This window comes from Balaenoptera musculus, chromosome 15 (genome assembly GCF_009873245.2).
Source record: "Balaenoptera musculus isolate JJ_BM4_2016_0621 chromosome 15, mBalMus1.pri.v3, whole genome shotgun sequence".
NCBI classification, from domain to species: domain Eukaryota; kingdom Metazoa; phylum Chordata; class Mammalia; order Artiodactyla; family Balaenopteridae; genus Balaenoptera; species Balaenoptera musculus.
In genome coordinates, this window is record NC_045799.1 from 46,825,868 (window position 1) to 46,842,053 (window position 16,186).

Genomic DNA, 16,186 nt, shown 5'->3' on the forward strand with positions numbered 1-16,186 from the left:
ACACAGTCCAGTGGCACAAATTAAAAAGTCTGACAATGCCAAATACTCGAGGACGTGGGAAAACAGAAACCCTCACGTGTTGCTGGAGGAGCGTTTGGAGAGCACTTTGGAGAGTGATGTGCAGTATCTTGTAGAGCTGGAGATACACAGACCTCCTGTATACGTACTACATATGAGAGAAACTCGTGCACGTGCGTGCAGGGAGACCTTGAGAAGAATATTGGCTGTACCGCCATTCGTAAGAAAACCAAATTATAAGCACCTAAATGTCCATCAATTGGAGAATGGATAAATGGAGGGTTAGAATACTACGTGGCAGTTAAAATTAATGAACCAGGTTATATGCATCAACACATATATAGACATAAAAGCTCAAACAAGTTTTCATAAAAGCAAAAACAAAAAAGGTTGAAAAGGATTACATTCAGTACATGAGGTTTAAAACCAGGCAAAATTGTACTATTGAGGGTTTGTAGATATACACATAAATAAAGACAACTCCAAGATGAAGTACAGGGTTACCATCCTAAACCTCAGGAAGAGAAGTGGATGCAGGTGAGCACAGGTAGAGGGTCTCAACCTCTGGCAACTTTTCATTTCTTAAAGCAAAATGACAAAATGATGAGATCTGACGGAGCTAGTGATGTGTGTTTTAGTATCATGTGTGATCTTCTGTATGTTTAAACGACTTCATCATCAAAATTATTAGGAAAATAAGAAAAAGGGTGGATGCGTATGAAAATGGAAAAAGGAGGAACTAAAACGGTGGGAGGAGTGGGGTGAGCTTGGTGGGTCCCCCCTCCCATTCTAGGCCGCGGCTGGGGTCCTGGAGAGGAGCGCCACACACAGCCCATGAGGGACACACAGGACAGACAGGCCTGCCCTGGGGAGGCCCAGCCTCGGCCTCGGGCAAACCTCGGAGGAAAGATTCCCACTGCAGCACATTCAGCCTCTCCGCCCTCAGTCCCCTTCACGGCCACAGCTGTGATCTGAATGTCAAAATCCCAAATGGCTTTCCCCAGGAAAAGCAGCTGATCCGCTCCGCTCCGGCCAGGCTGTTTTGTCCCAAACACACACTACAAACTGTGGTTGTCACTCAGCAGCACTCGGATGGCAAATCACAGGTAACACTGCTTACCTGTAAAGCAGAAGGGAGGCGTGGTGATCCCAAGACACAAAGGTGGATGATGACAGAGGTTGCCCCTGGCTGGATGGCTATGGGGCTCTTCAGGCCGGATGAGGGCTTTTTCAGCCCCTCCATCCCTTTCGACCCCAACTCATCCACCTGACGGCACAGATTTACCCGACAAATGGACCAGAGGGTAGGGGTCCAGAGCCAGGCCTGCCTCTGAGTGACCTGTTTATACGCCCACCAGGCCCCTCCAACAGCAACAGTCATCCTGAAACCTCTGCCTCTCCCTGAGGTCGGCCCAGGTGTCACTGATGGGATTTGAGCTGTTCCCCACATTGTCCCCAGATACACGTGTGTGTGTGTGACTGGTTTTAATTCCTGCAGATGTTTGACCTCATCCCTATGCTCTCATGTTCTTCCAGATTTCATGCCTTGAGGGCAAACAGAGATAACTTACCACCCACCAAAGGGGACCAGTTTGAACCTAAGTTTTAGCCTTTTCCCACGTTAAAGCCAACAGTGGTTTCAGCGTAAGCGCTTTATCCAAGTCAGTGCTGCCTCATCGAAATTTCTCCAAATCCACTTACACAACCCGAAACCCCAGCACATCCTGGTCCCTGTCGAGAATTCCTACAAGGGGGAAGGGGCTGCCCAAGCATGTGCCAAGCTGGGAAGCCAGCGCTTCTGTCCACAACCCTGATAGGCCGCCCAGGACATGCCGTGGACACCTGGGAAGGAGGCAACAGAGCCAAACGGCTGTTCTTCAGTGAATCATTTCCAGAGATGGGCCATCAGGTTTCAGGGCACTGAGCTGGTGAGACAGTAGTTCTTGTACCAAAACACATCAGGTGTGATCGATCTCTCCAGAAAGCTCCACAGGCAGTGACACGGTCAGGGCACGGCAGAGCCCGCCCTGATAGAGCCAGGGCACTGCCAGTGTCCGCCGTGCTCCTTGGGGAGACGGGGCTGGTGTGTTGCCTCCCAGAGCAAGGAGAGGGGTTTACCAGCAGGACGGGCCCTTCTGCAGCCGCCACAGGGGGACCAAGCCAGGGGTTGGGTCTCTGGGTCCCTCCCTCATTCTGCTCAGAAAGCCAGCACCCCGGGGCTCCAAAACAAAGCACAGGAAGTGCTCACCTAGGCGATTTTCACACTCTCCGGCAGCCAGGCCAAGGGCAGGAGAAGAATTTGGGAAGTCCCAGGTTCTTTCCCGACATCACACCCAGGACTCGGCCTGGACAAGGCGGGACCTGCCGGGCTCTAGCCTGGCACAGGAGTCTACACTGATGTGGACCAATCTGTAATCATTCTGGGTAACGTCCCAGTCGGCGGGAACCTCACCTTCGGGGCCACACTTCCAGCAGCAGGCGGGCACAGTGTGGAGGCAGACAGCTTGCAGCCACTCCCGGGGGGTCTGGCAGCAAGGAGGGGTGGTGAGCGCCCCAGCTGGGGCTCGGAAAGACCTGCCTTCAAATCCCGCCTTGGCCTCCTGCCAGCTGAGTCCTGAACCCACCTGGGCCCCCTCATCCCTGGACCCTGGATGCTTTGGCGGAGAGAGTTGGATGATTAAATAGGATGATGAGATTAAAACATTCTGCAGCATGCCCCTAAATGCTCTCGCATTCTCTTCCTAGTTAAATTCTCTCTTTATATCAATGGTGACCTGCTAGGAAGCAGAGAGCTGATAAAGCTGACACCTAAAACCGACTCACACACCTCCCAGCCTGCAAAGAGGCCATTTCATCCCCAGCAGCCGACTGGATCTACAAAAGACCAGTGTTCGCAGACTCCAACCCTCCTTCTGCCTGTCTGCCCAGAAGTCTCTAATCTCGAGATCTGCCCGCTAGACATCAATTTCCCCCACCAACCGAGAGAGAAGCTGTTGTCTGTCACCCCTGCTTGCAGGGCAGGCTGGAGGGAGGGAAAAGGGAGGGACTCCAAATCTTGTTTTCTTTCTTTTAGGGTTAGATAAAAGGAGAAAAATTCTCTTGAAGGTTAAGTAAAAAATAAAACGAGAAAGTACTTATAGAGCAAGGTCTGATACAGCGCTCTTGGAATTCCAGGACCAACTCAGGAATGTTATCCGAGGTTCTGAAAAGGATGTGTCGCTGATAGATGAAGACTTGAAACCTAGGGTGTGGGAAAAGTCAAGTGCTTGGCCCTTAGCCACAGAATTTCTGTTCCCCAAGTGCATCAACTTGGCCTTGGGGTGTGATTGGCCTTTACAATCCTATCAGCTTAGTGGGATTAGACCCAGCTCCAGGTCATGAACAACCATTGACCCTGACAACTGCCTTTCCTGTCTGCTTCTGCTGAGCTGGAGGGGCCCCCTGGTCTTGCAGGCACACCCCATGCTGGAGTTTTTCTGAAGCAGTCTGGAAAATAATGGACTTTCTACAAACTTTCAAATGATCTTTGCCCCCAGGAACCGTCACCATGGAAACAAAGAAGTAATGAAAGCTGCTTCCCTTCACCTGCAGAGGAGTGGCTGGGGAATAATGTTGGAGCATCTCTCGGAACCTTGCCCTTTTCTTTGTTTTGCTTTTACTCTGTGTGTGTCACGTCTCCCAAGCGTGTTTGCATTTACATTTTTGAAATTTAATTAAAATTACAAACATAATACATTCCCATGAAAAACACGGATTATTGTAGTTGTGGATGAAGAGTGTTGCCTGTCATATCAGTAAACAAAGGATGTCAGGGCCATCAAGCCAGCAGCCACTGCAGTTCCCTGACTGTGCACCCTGAGGGGACTCAAAACAGGATAGTGTCCCTAGATAGCTACGGTGCATACCAAGGAATGATGTCGATGAGCCCAGACTCTTGCATCTTTCCCAACGGAAAGTGCTAAATTCATAAATTTGAGATGTCTGTTTTTTCTTTAATGAACAGTAATCTTTCGATGTTCAGACTACTTGTTCTTTTTTGCAAAAACTCCTATATATCTGGCTCCTCCCTGACCTCTCTGGAACAGTCCCTCAGAGTTATCACCTCAGTATGTCCACCGAATAAAACATAATTCTCAACTTTTAGGTTGTGCATTTCTTTTAGTCCACATAGTTAAAACTAATCTCCCTCAGGACTTCCCTGGCAGTCCAGTGGTTAAGACTCCACGCTCCCAATGCAGGGGGCATGGGTTCGATCCCTGGCCGGGGAACTAAGATCCTGCATGTTGTATGGCGCGGCCAAAAACAAACAAAACTAATCTCCCTTGAGATTACCCTTGACTAACACCTATAATCACCCTTGACTAACACCTATAATCCCACCTACTCAGAGGGAACCACAACGATCAGTTTTGTGTGTATCACTCTTGAATGTTATCACTGTATGCTTTTTCTACCAGATGGAATCGTACTGATGTACTGTCCTATAGCTTGTTTACACTCATTTCACCCAAGGAAATATTGTAGGATTTATCCATGTTGATACACGAAACCTTGGTTCATTCATTTTAAGTGGGAATGGTTTTCCACCAGAGGGATAAACCATGCAGGAGGAATATACCATGTATCCATTCTATCTTTTTTTTTTCTGGCTGCATTGGTCTTCGTTGCTCCGCACGGCCTTCTCGTCATGGTGGCTTCTCTTGTTGTGGAGCACGGGCTCTAGGCACACGGGCTTCAGTAGTTGTGGCTCACGGGCTCTAGAGTGCAGGCTCAGTAGTTGTGGTGTACGGGCTTAGTTGCTCCATGGCATGTGGGATCTTCCCGGACCAGGGATTGAACCCGTGTCCCCTGCATTGGCAGGTGGATTCTTAACCATTGCGCCACCAGGGAAGTCCCATCCATTCTATCTTGATAGACGCTTAGGTCGTTTCCAATATGTTGCTGTCACAATCCTTACCATAATGAACAGCCCTGTGTATTGTGTGCAACCTCAGAGAAAATGCCAGGTTCTAGGCACGTAATAGGTTGAGGTGGTACCACGTGGCTCTCCAGGGGTCAGTGTCCAGCTAAGCGCCTCCACCTTCTTTGAAAACATCCACCTCACTTAGTGTTTGCTGGTATCAGACTTCTAAGCTTTGGCTAATCTGATGAGTCCAATTGGCTTTTTATTGTCTTAATGTGCTTTGCCCAGATTATATGCGTCAGGGAGGAATAAACTTTCCTCTACCCTTCTAGGTTCTTCTGGCTGGTCTAAGAGTTAAAAACTAAAATAAATTAAATAAATTAAAATGAGACAGAGTAACAGCAGAAAATCAAACAAAAGTTTAATAACATGTACACATGGCAGAGACCCAGGAGAACTGAGTAACTCACCAAAATGGCCAAAACCTTTATATACCACCTTCAGCTCAAGACAAAAGAGGATGTTGGGATAGTGGTTTGGGGCTTCAAAGGGGAGGAAGGCAGTTCACATGAGATGGAACGGCAGATGTTTGGGAAACAAAGGTTTGCTGGGCCCTGCAGAGACAATGGGACCCAGAGAGGAGTATGAACAGACTTCCTTCCACCACCTCGTTCATATTAGAGGTATTTATGGTGACGGCTCCCTTCCTGGAACAGGTCCTCTATCTGCATTCTTTTAGGCAGTTTAGGTGGAAGGTCAAAGGTTCTTCCTGAGTCTTTTTTTTTAATATTTATTTTATTCATTTACTTTGGTTGTGCCAGGTCTTAAGTTGCGGCAATGGAGACTCCTTAGTTGCGGCATGCATGCGGTATCTAGTTCCCCAACCAGGGATCAAACCCGGGCCCCCTGCATTGGAAGTGTGGAATCTTACCCACTGGACCACAGGGAAGTCCCCTTCCTGAGTCTTTTGGGTGATTGTTTTCAGCTCCAAATAATCTGCATGCCAAAGAGATATTTTGGGGTGGCAACTTTTTCTCCCCTACCTATTTTTGTTGTCTATTTGTATTTCTTCCTCGGAAGGATTGCCTGTTCATTTATTTGTTGCCGTTTTGGGGTTTCTTGATTTTTCTTAAGTTGTGTAAGTTGTGGATATGAATCCATTGTCTCAAATATTTAAAAGATTTTCTCTCATCCTGCGTCTCTGTCCTTTACGTTTCGTTAAACTTTCAATGTTGATAGAATCAAAAGTTCCTTATGGTTCTTGCTGACTAAACTTTGCTAGGAAGACATACCTTATCTTGAAGTAATAAAGTCTCCTCTGTTTTATGCTAAGACACACATAGTTTTCCTATTTACATATGATGCATTTGTTTATTTGCAGGCCTTTCATCCATCTGGATTTAATTCTGAGTGTGATGTGAAGTCAGGACGAGGAGGTGAGGAGATGACTATAGTAAGGCCAGGGCTGGTTACCCATGCCCCCCGTCCCCCATCCCTAAACCCTGGCCCTGGGACACCTACATCTGCCCCAAGGTGCCTTCTGCAGACCAAAGAATGTGCCCAGAAGGCTGCTTTTCCTTAATTTGCCCAAAGGCTGGGGGTGGCCCAGAAGGCGTGAGCTCTGCCCTGGGTTTTTCATTCCAAATGGAGAGCCAAAGGGTGCCACAGTATTTATGCCACAGTCCCTACTAGCCCTGCTGATCCAAACGGCCCCTTAACCACAATCAGAACCTTCCCGTTTACCAAAAAACAACACACACTACCTTTTTATTCCACTTTCTCCTTTGGAGTTAAAAAAAAAATACAGCCCATCTCCAACACACTCACATAGAGGAAAAGCTAATAAGCAATCCACCCCCTCCCCCTCCTCTGAGTTAAGTGAATGGTTTGACACGAGTAACTTTCTGTTTTTAGCACAAAGTAGTAAATAGCAGTATTTAGAAGAAACAAACACAAGTGAATAATTGAATATTTAAAAGCAGAATTTTGGCTAAAGGCCCGGCTTCAAATTCCTTTGGCTCTGCTAATTCAAGCAAGGCATCCTTGAGGAAATAATTTGACCCCTTAAATTTTCTCATGCATGAACTGAGGACACTCTGAGGCCTGCTTCTCAGGGCTGTTTAAGAGTCCAAGGAGGGGCTGCAGGCCAAGTCCGCAGCAGACGGGCACCTTTAGTGTTCGCCCGTGGGGAGAGGGCTTAGCGATGTACCCCACCACCCTCGGAGGACAGAAAAGTGAGAGGTCTGGTTTAAGGCGTGCCAGAAGTACGGGCTGGGGTTAAGGATACAGGATGTGCTGGCTGATTGTATCTGCTGGGGACGCAGGTCCTACGGCAATGCCAGTGAGGGAGACCTCCACGTGCTATGTCCTCCCAGGCACCTGAATTCCACGGGGCTTGTTAGGGGCCTGATAAGCATGGATGTACTTTGTTTTTGTTTTTTTAAAATAAATTTATTTATTTTTGGCTGTGTTGGGTCTTTGTTGTTGCACGTGGGCTTTCTCTAGTCGAAGCAAGCAGGGTCTACTCTTCGTTGTGGTGCGCGGGCTTCTCATTGCGGTGGCTTCTCTTGTTGCAGAGCATGGGCTCTAAGTGCGGGGGCTTCAGTAGTTGTGGCAGACGGGCTCAGTAGTTGTGGCGCACGGGCTTAGCTGCTCCGCAGCACGTGGGATCTTCCCCGGACCAGGTCTCGAACCCATGTCCCCTGCATTGGCAGGCGGATTCTTAACCACTGAGCCACCAGGGTAGTCCAGCATGGATGTACTTTGAATGGGTAGAAATATTTGAAATTCGGGGAGACCCAATCAGTACCGGTGCCCCTTACGTGCACTGGTACTCCTTGCGGGACCTCATCGAGGGACAAGGCTTCGGTAGCGTTTAGCCTCTTGGGCCTTCCCCACATCTGAAAAGCCCTGCAAACATCAGGCTGCACAGTGGCCTCCCCCGAGACCAGTGTTTCCGCCAGACACGTTAGGTGCTTCCCCAACGCCTTCAGGGGACGGGAACTGGCCCTCCACGGCCAGCCCCAAGTCCCTTGTCGGAGGACGGAACCTGCTTTGTCTGGTGCACACAGACCCAGAAGGGCCCTCAGAGTCAGTTCTGGACCACTGACTGATGGGCGCTGGGGTGTAAGTACTCCAGATCCCTCACCTCTATTCCTTTAAGATGGAGCCAAAGTTACCCTCAGGGGACTGTGCTTGAACTTGGACCCTTGCTGACCTTCTCTGCCCGACTCCGCTACGAGTTTCTCTTGGGAGCACTTCTTGATAAGCCACTTTCACGAAAATCTTCAGCTCTGGGTTTGTTCCTGGAGACACTGACCCAAGATGCCCCCAACCTTCCCACTTGGCCGCCCTCTTTCACCACGTGAGGTTGATGGCCCTGCATCTGGGACCCTCCTGGAGCCAGAGGCTCTCTCGAATGGCTCCCACCTGGATGTAAGTTCTGCAGAGCAGGAACGGTGTCCCTCTGCCCTGTGGAGACCTCTGAACTCAGGAGAGTCCGGGGCCCAGGACTTGTTGAATGAATGGGTGCTCTTCCCTCTTCCGCCTTCCTCTTGGTAACTTCCCTGTTCATTTCCTTCTAGACCAGGGGTAAATCAGGACACAGAGTGGGTGGGGCTCCAGCCCGACCATTAGAGCCTCAGCTGGACACCATGGGGAAGTAGCTGACATTGTGGCAGCCACTGCAAAGGTGCCGCCTAAGGGTTTTCAATTATTCACCAGCAAACGCACCGACGTGGTTCCACATGCAGAGCGCAGAGCTCTCTTCTGAGCCGTGATTAAGTTCTCACCGAGCAGGAGCCGTTGGCTTTAAAACACGGCCTCTCTAACGACTCAACTGTAAACTGCTCCTGTCGACTCGTAAGAGAGACCCACACTGGCTCTACCCTGCCAGACACTTGCCACCAAACATGGGGAGGCCCAAATATGGGGAGTAAATCGGTGCCACTTCTAGAGGCCCAGCCCAGAGCTGTCTGTTAGTTTAACGATATTTGAAATGATCCTCCACAGCAAACACTGATATAACTTTAAATTTAGTTACATTGGAAAAAAAATTTTTTTTAAGATACACAGAGTGGGGCTTCCCTGGTGGCGAAGTGGTTAAGAATATGCCTGCCAATGCAGGGGACACGGGTTCGAGCCCTGGTCTGGGAAGATCCCACATGCCACGGAGCAGCTAAGCCAGTGCGTTACAACTACTGAAGCCTGCGCTCTAGAGCCCGTGCTCTGCAACAAGAGAAGACACCGCAATAAGAAGCCCGCGCACCACAACGAAGAGTAGCCCCAACTCGCTGCAACTAGAGAAAGCCCACACGCAGCAACGAAGACCCAACGCAGCCAAAAATAAAAAAATAAAATAAATAAATTCATTAAAAAATAAAGATACACAGAGTGTAGTTCCACATATGAAACATGGAAGCAGCCAGTGTGGTGTATCTTGAAACAGTCATTTGGCTGAGGTCCTGATTTACTTTGTCAGTTGTCCGAGGCCAGTGTTGCGTTAGATTCTTCAATGACCTCAGATGTCACAGATATTGCCATATCACTGCCCGTGGCTTTGTGTTTTAAGGTGAAATAACAAGCTAACCGACAGAAGCACAAAGCTCTTTCTAAGAGTTGGCACTAATGTTTCTACAGCCCTGGCTTCAGCATTTGTGTCTGAAGTCTTGATTTTGCATATTTTAAAAAGATTTTAAAGAAATGTTTACAGTGGTGATCATTTTGTAATGTACAGAAATACTGAATCACTATGTTGTGCACCAGAAATTAACTTAGTCTTGTAGCTCAATTATACTTCAAAAACAAACAAACTGATAGAAAAAGAGATCAGATTTGTGGTTACCAGAGGTGGGAGTTGAGGGTCGGGGAGGGGAAATTGGATGAAGGTGGTCAAAAGGTACAAACTTTCAGTTATAAGATAAATAAGCACTGGGATGTAATGTAAGAGAGTAAATCCTAAGAGTTATCATCACAAGGAAAAAAAATCTTTTTTCTTTTTCTTTTATTTTGTACCTATATGAAATGATGGATGTTTGTTAAACTTAGTGTGGTCATCATTTCATGATGTACGTAAGTCAGATCATTATGCTGAACAGTGCTGGATGTCAATTATATCTCAATAAAGCTGGGGGAAAATAAGAAAAAAAAAGAAACATATATAGAGTACTCTAGGTCAACAACAGAGAAGAAAGACATACAATGTGCTCCATCAAATTTAAGATACTATCATTATAAGACACCATCAAGAAAAACTAAAAGATCCGCCAATTATAACACACCCTTGACTATAGGATACAAATAACTTCAGAGATGGTAAATTTTGAAAATCAGTACATCTTAGAATTGAAATGCGCTGTCAATTGTCTTCATGGAGCTCAAGTGGAAGGGCCTGAGGTTGTGCTGGTCGATTGTTAGTGCCTTGTTTTGCTGTCTTCTTAGTAACAAACATGCTGCGTGGGACTACAATCCTGGAACTTACAAAACAGGTGCGGTCAGATGACCAGCCAGCCTTCCAGCTTCCTGGGCTCCACCTGGCGCCCCCTCCAGGTGTGACAGTCTCCCGAGAGGTGCTCTACAAAGTCAGAGGCTGGAAGACTGGCCAGAGAAGATTCCCACACAGCGAGCAGGCATCTCTGCTCAGGTCCTGGGAAAAAGGAAACTGGGAGGCCGATCGCATGGGAAACTAGAGCTAAAGCCCGAATGTGCTGCTCTTTCAGCCTTCGAGCGTTCAGAGGAATCCCAGTGTGGGTAGGTTCACCACTACAATCTGCCTTGTACACCCACTCATCGGTTCAGCCACAAAAGTTGTTCCTACAGTTAAGAAAACTATGCAAAACTTGAAGCAAAAAAAGTTCCCTTCAAAGTCCTAGTTGGGCACCATCTAACAAGCCTGCCTAAGGGTCGCCTGGGATCTCATTTTGTTCAACTCTTCTTTTTTTAATTTTTTTGTCTGAATCGCACGGCTTGCGGGATCTTAGTTCCCCAACCAGGGATTGAACCCAGGACCCCGGCAGTTAAAACGCCGAGTCCTAACCACTGAAGAGCCAGGGAATTCCCTCAACTCTTTTCTTTTGATGAAGGCTCAGACTCTGTAAAGTCAGATGCAGAACTTGTGGAAGATTGATATGGTGCAAATGATATTTGTTTGGCAGAAAAGATAACCCTAAAGTTTTTGGTTTTATTGCCCTGTCCACGTTGAGCCAGTTTTGTGTTAGGCTGAATTATATAAAATTGCAGTGTTGGAAGGTCAAAAAATGGTTGCATATCGCCAATATCAAGCCCATATCTAACCTTGCAAAGTTAGATACACAAAGCTGGCTAGTGGTAGATGTTAAAGCTGGTTCAAGATAAAATACTTTTGTCCACTCTTTCTTTCTTTCTTTCTTTTTTTGAAACAGCTTTTTATTAAACAGCAAAGCATAACGGCAACACAACTTTAAATATTTGAAAATTAGGTCACAAAGGGATGCAAAGTGTTTTCAGTATGACTATTATATATTCATACAGCTAAAGTCATCAAATCTTACACCAATACAACCATTAAGATTATTCCATGATTAGCCTAAATTTAATAACCATAAACTATATTAGTGGATCTCTCTTCCTATTTAATATTTTAACATTACTTCTGATACTGATTTCTTTACCAAATGGAATCTACAAACTAAATTTTAAAAAACTGTTAAATGACTAAAACTCTGCAAACCAGTAGTTGGGTTTACAGAAAATTCTGGGAGAAGTAGATAAAATACTGAGAAAGCGTCAATTAGTGTACATGTAAAACTCTCCCATTTTATTCATGATTCTGATACTAATACACTTTTAAGGAACTTTGCAAAGTTGATCATCTGGGCACTGCAAATAAACCTGAGACCAAACTGTATTCCCTTCTAGGTGTGGTTTACATATAAGGTTAGCCAAACTTAATCCATTTTCTTATATATTCCCCCCCCAAATCTAATCTGTGCCAGAGATAACACAAATCTGGACTAAAAACATTTGGAGATGGTTACAAGTACTTACCAAGTACTGAATACTTTTCCTACCCTATTTCTATTTTTCCTCAAAATTTTCTTTTTCAAACACACACACAACCAGAGCTCATCTTTTCAGATATCAAGTGGATTATTTTGTGCAAAGGAAGTTTTTAACGACAAATCTTCCCAGTACGATAATTCCGTTTCAAAGAAAAATCTTCCTCTTTATAGCCCCCGTTTTCAATTGATTAAACAGAAACCAACTATCCTATCTTATTACTACATATAACAAATAAGCCCTAAACTGAGAAAGTATCTTATTTTGGTTAAGTTTCAACAGAGTTCAGGCTACTCTCTTAGATGATTAACTAAGATTACTTTTTACAAATGTGAAACCAATTTTTTCCTTAGGGGAAGGAAAATGGGAAGAAAGCAAATGGAGAAGAGGCACACGATGGTGGACAGGGTATATAAAGTTGTGCATTCAGTCCATGATCTTGGTCACTTTTTCACAACACGGTGGTTATTTTCTTGTATCTCTAACTATGCCTATAATAAAAGACAATGCTAAACCTATAAATCAAAGCAAATTTGATATAACATTCATTTTCAAGTTTCATAAATATATGCATTTCTAATTATAAAGTCTCTACAATACGTTTGCACATTTTCGTAGACTAACATAATACACAAACTCATGGAAGTCTTCTGTTACGCTCTTAATTTTGCTTAGATCCGACATTATCTTCGTAAATACTCAGTGAAGCCACAAACAAAAGTACTATAACTCTTGGAATCTATCCAAGTTTTAAAGAAAAAAAAGATCAGCAGCAATTCCATAAGACATAAGGGATATCAATCCTTTATTTTCTTTTGCTTTTTGTGTCAGTTGTTTGAAAAACACTAGAAGCTGACATGAGGTTTTCTATCTATTGTCCAAGAACTTGGTTTTCTGATTTTAGCTTCAGATTTTCTTCCTTAACTGCATCTACTCTTGCAGAGAGATCTTCAAGAGTGTGTTGGAGTTCCAACACTTGATTAATAAGTCATGTTTTTTCCTCCAGTTCCACCTGATTTTCAGCACCAGATGCCTCCATGTCAGCATTCATCACTTCAGTAACAAACTTTTGGGCCTTGGATACAAAATTCTTGGTGAATGGTTTGCCGTTTGAGGCACCGGCAGGGGGAGGGATCCGGAGGATACCTCAGGTCTGGACACTTGGACCAACTGGCCCACTCTTTATTTACTAGTCTCTGCCATCTGTGATTGGCTTTAATAACTTGTTGATTTTCTCCTTAATGAGTTAAATCAATCTCTGACACACGCTCACTATGTATTTGTATGAGAATTATGTTTTTCACGTCTATCCATTCTAAGAGACTCGACGACTGTGGGTCCTTGGCCCTGTGTGTGTATAGGGTGAGGGGTGTGGGTCGCTTAACCTCTCTGGACTTCAGTTTCCTCAAGCATTCAATACATCAATGGATTTCTAACACCTCTTCTGGCTCAAACTCCTGGTGACGGCCAGCTGCCCCCCTTAGCCTTTCCGGAATGCGGTGGCATAAATATCTAAGTCACATTCACTTCCCTTTTACCATCTCCAGCTTCCTACTGAGCAGCTGCCTGCACAGGGCTTTCTATAAGCCCTGGAGGAGAAATAATGACTCACCCTTTCTGGAAGTCAATCTGAATGTATATATCTGCAACTCAGTATGCAAACTATCGAATTCAGCATTTCCAATTCTAGGAATTGATCCAAAGAAGCAATCAGGTATATGTTCAAGAAGGTTCTTGGGAGCATCATTTATAATCATGAACAATGGAAAAAGGACTAAGTGTCTAATAACAGTGGCCTCCTTAAAAGTGTGGTACAGCAAGATACTGGAATATTATACAGCCCTTAAAATGGTGATTCTGTCATATTTATACACACACATATATATGTTTATTGATATGTCAGTATATAAACACAGAGACCTGTTATTCAGTGGGAAAAAAAGTTGTATGTATTCTCTGAGCCCATTTATGTAATATGTTTATCTATGGATTAATGTAATACAATAGAATTACAAACAGAGAGCAAAATTCTGGACTCATCAGCATCAAGATTCTCACACGGCTCAATTCCACGTGGGGCAATTAAAGAGGGTACAATATAGGTGATATTCTCGTTCTTCTTTACATTAAGAATTTTTTCTGCAATAGCTTTTTTTTTTTTTTTCCCATAGGAAAAATAGCTATCTTCTTTGGGAAAAACAGAAGTAAAAGAATAGTTCGACGGGTGGAATTCATACAGAGCCTGGAGTTAACAGCCTAGCAGGTAGACAAGTCTTCAGAGCTCCTGGGTTTGGCAATATGATAGTCTGCCAGTAGGTGCTAAAAGTTGCCAAACGGAAGTGCCAGCAATATACCACTTGGTTGGTGCAGGCCTTGATAAAACTAAGGAAATGGGATGCTCTGCCAGTTGTCATGGCCTGAGCTAATGCCTTATGTTCCTCTCCCCTCGAGGCCAGGTTGACACTCAGAGCTGTACCTCACCCACACAGCCCACCTTTTTTTTGACAAGTCTACTCAATTAGAGGCCAGGGGTTAACTTCAGTATGGAATCAGAGTCACTCCTCATCCCAAATCAGTTACACGTAAGGAAGTTTCCTCTCTCTTTTTTTTCCTACCTACAAAAACCAGTGCAAACTCTGAGCTGTAATTTTCCTGTGCCCACTGTCTCTGCTCAGCCCACCCCAGTGCTACTAATTTCAAATGCACTGAGAGTGTTTCAAGTGGCATTTCTTCAAATGGTTTTCACCCAACACTAGCAGTGTGGGATGTGAACAGGCATGATTTCAATAAAAGAGTTGCTGCTCCAGTAACATTGGAAATAGCCAATGAAACTGGGTTAAACATTCAATTAAACAAGTTCACGTGGACTCCTCAGAACCTTTTAAGAAGCCGGTGTAAGTGAGGGTCTCCAGGAAGAGAACAGAGTGTGTAGGATTCCACAGCCCTCTTGATCTTTTTTTTAAATTTTTATTTTATATTGGAGTAGAGTTGATTAACAATGTTTTGTTAGTTTCAGGTGTACAGCAAAGTGAGTCAGTTATACATATACATATATCCCCTCTTTTTTTTAGATATTTTTCCCATATAGGCCATTACAGAGTATTGAATAGAGTTCCCTGTGCTATACAGTAGGTCCTTATTAGTTATCTATTTTATATATAGTGGTGTGTATATGTCAGTCTCAAACTCCCAATCTATCCCTCTCCCCACTCTTCCCCCACTGGTAACCATAAGTTCATTCTCTAAGTCTGTGAGTCTGTTTCTGTTTTATAAATAAGTTCACGTGTCTTATTAGTTTTTTAGATTCCGCTTATAAGCCCTTCTGATCTTTAAGACTCTGTTGAGGACACTTTCTGAGGAGCCGTGTTCTACAGAAACTCTTAAGGAAATGCTGACTTCAGGAGATGCTGACATGGCCCCTAGGAATAGTAACTGCCGTGTTTGGAATTTCAATTTTAATTTTTTTTAAAAAAGAGAAATGGAGTAAGGATTCAAAGGGAAAGTAACAGGAGAGGAGACATGAATCTCCAACTTGCAACAGGAAGATGAAAAATTTGAAATCGATCATTAAAAATGTTTTTACTGTAAATTGAGTATGACAACATCCTCTGAGGACATATATTTAATTTAGGGAAGGAAGAAGGCAGAGGGATTATGAAAAGGGACTTTGGATTGTAAGACAATGTAAAGTCTGGTCATTTTCAGTCTCGTGAAGATGATTAGTAACTCGGAGGCGATGAATCATTGAGGCTTTGAAACTTACTGAAATGCAAAGGCTTTGTTCCTCATCGGGACCTGGCGCTCTGATGTAGATGTCGGCCGAGGCACCCCAGAACTTCAGATGGGATACAGGCAGCAAGTACAGGTAGCACCCTGCCCGTACCTCCCAGGGTCGCTGCTCCCTCAGGCTCCACTGCAAGCACGTGGACGCCTCTGCCCAAGGCTGTGGATGCTGTGGGCGGATGAGGTCAGAGCAGGAGGGGCTCCGTGCACAGATACCCCAGCTTCCCCTCACCCAAGAGGGACAGCTCTGATGATCACTATACAGTCTCCCCAAGGCCCTCAGCGGGACTGAGCCCCAGTGGCTGTTCTCCCGTCTCTGTCTCACCTCCCTACGCCCCGACCTGAGCTTCTGGTGATCACCTCCCAAACAGACTGCTGGCGTTCATAACCTGTCTCTGAACCTGCCTCTGGGGACCCCAACCAGTGTGGTTCTTTTCACTCTAAATT

The 16,186-nt window shown here is 45.1% G+C and overlaps 1 protein-coding gene and 1 pseudogene across 3 annotated transcripts in view; both read right to left on the reverse strand.

The window, feature by feature from the left end:
- The window catches only part of RIN2 (Ras and Rab interactor 2), a 224,159-nt gene that overhangs the window by 65,380 nt on the left and 142,593 nt on the right, over positions 1–16,186 (reverse strand). The window lies entirely within an intron of this gene.
- LOC118880911 lies at positions 12,655–15,745 on the reverse strand (annotated as a pseudogene).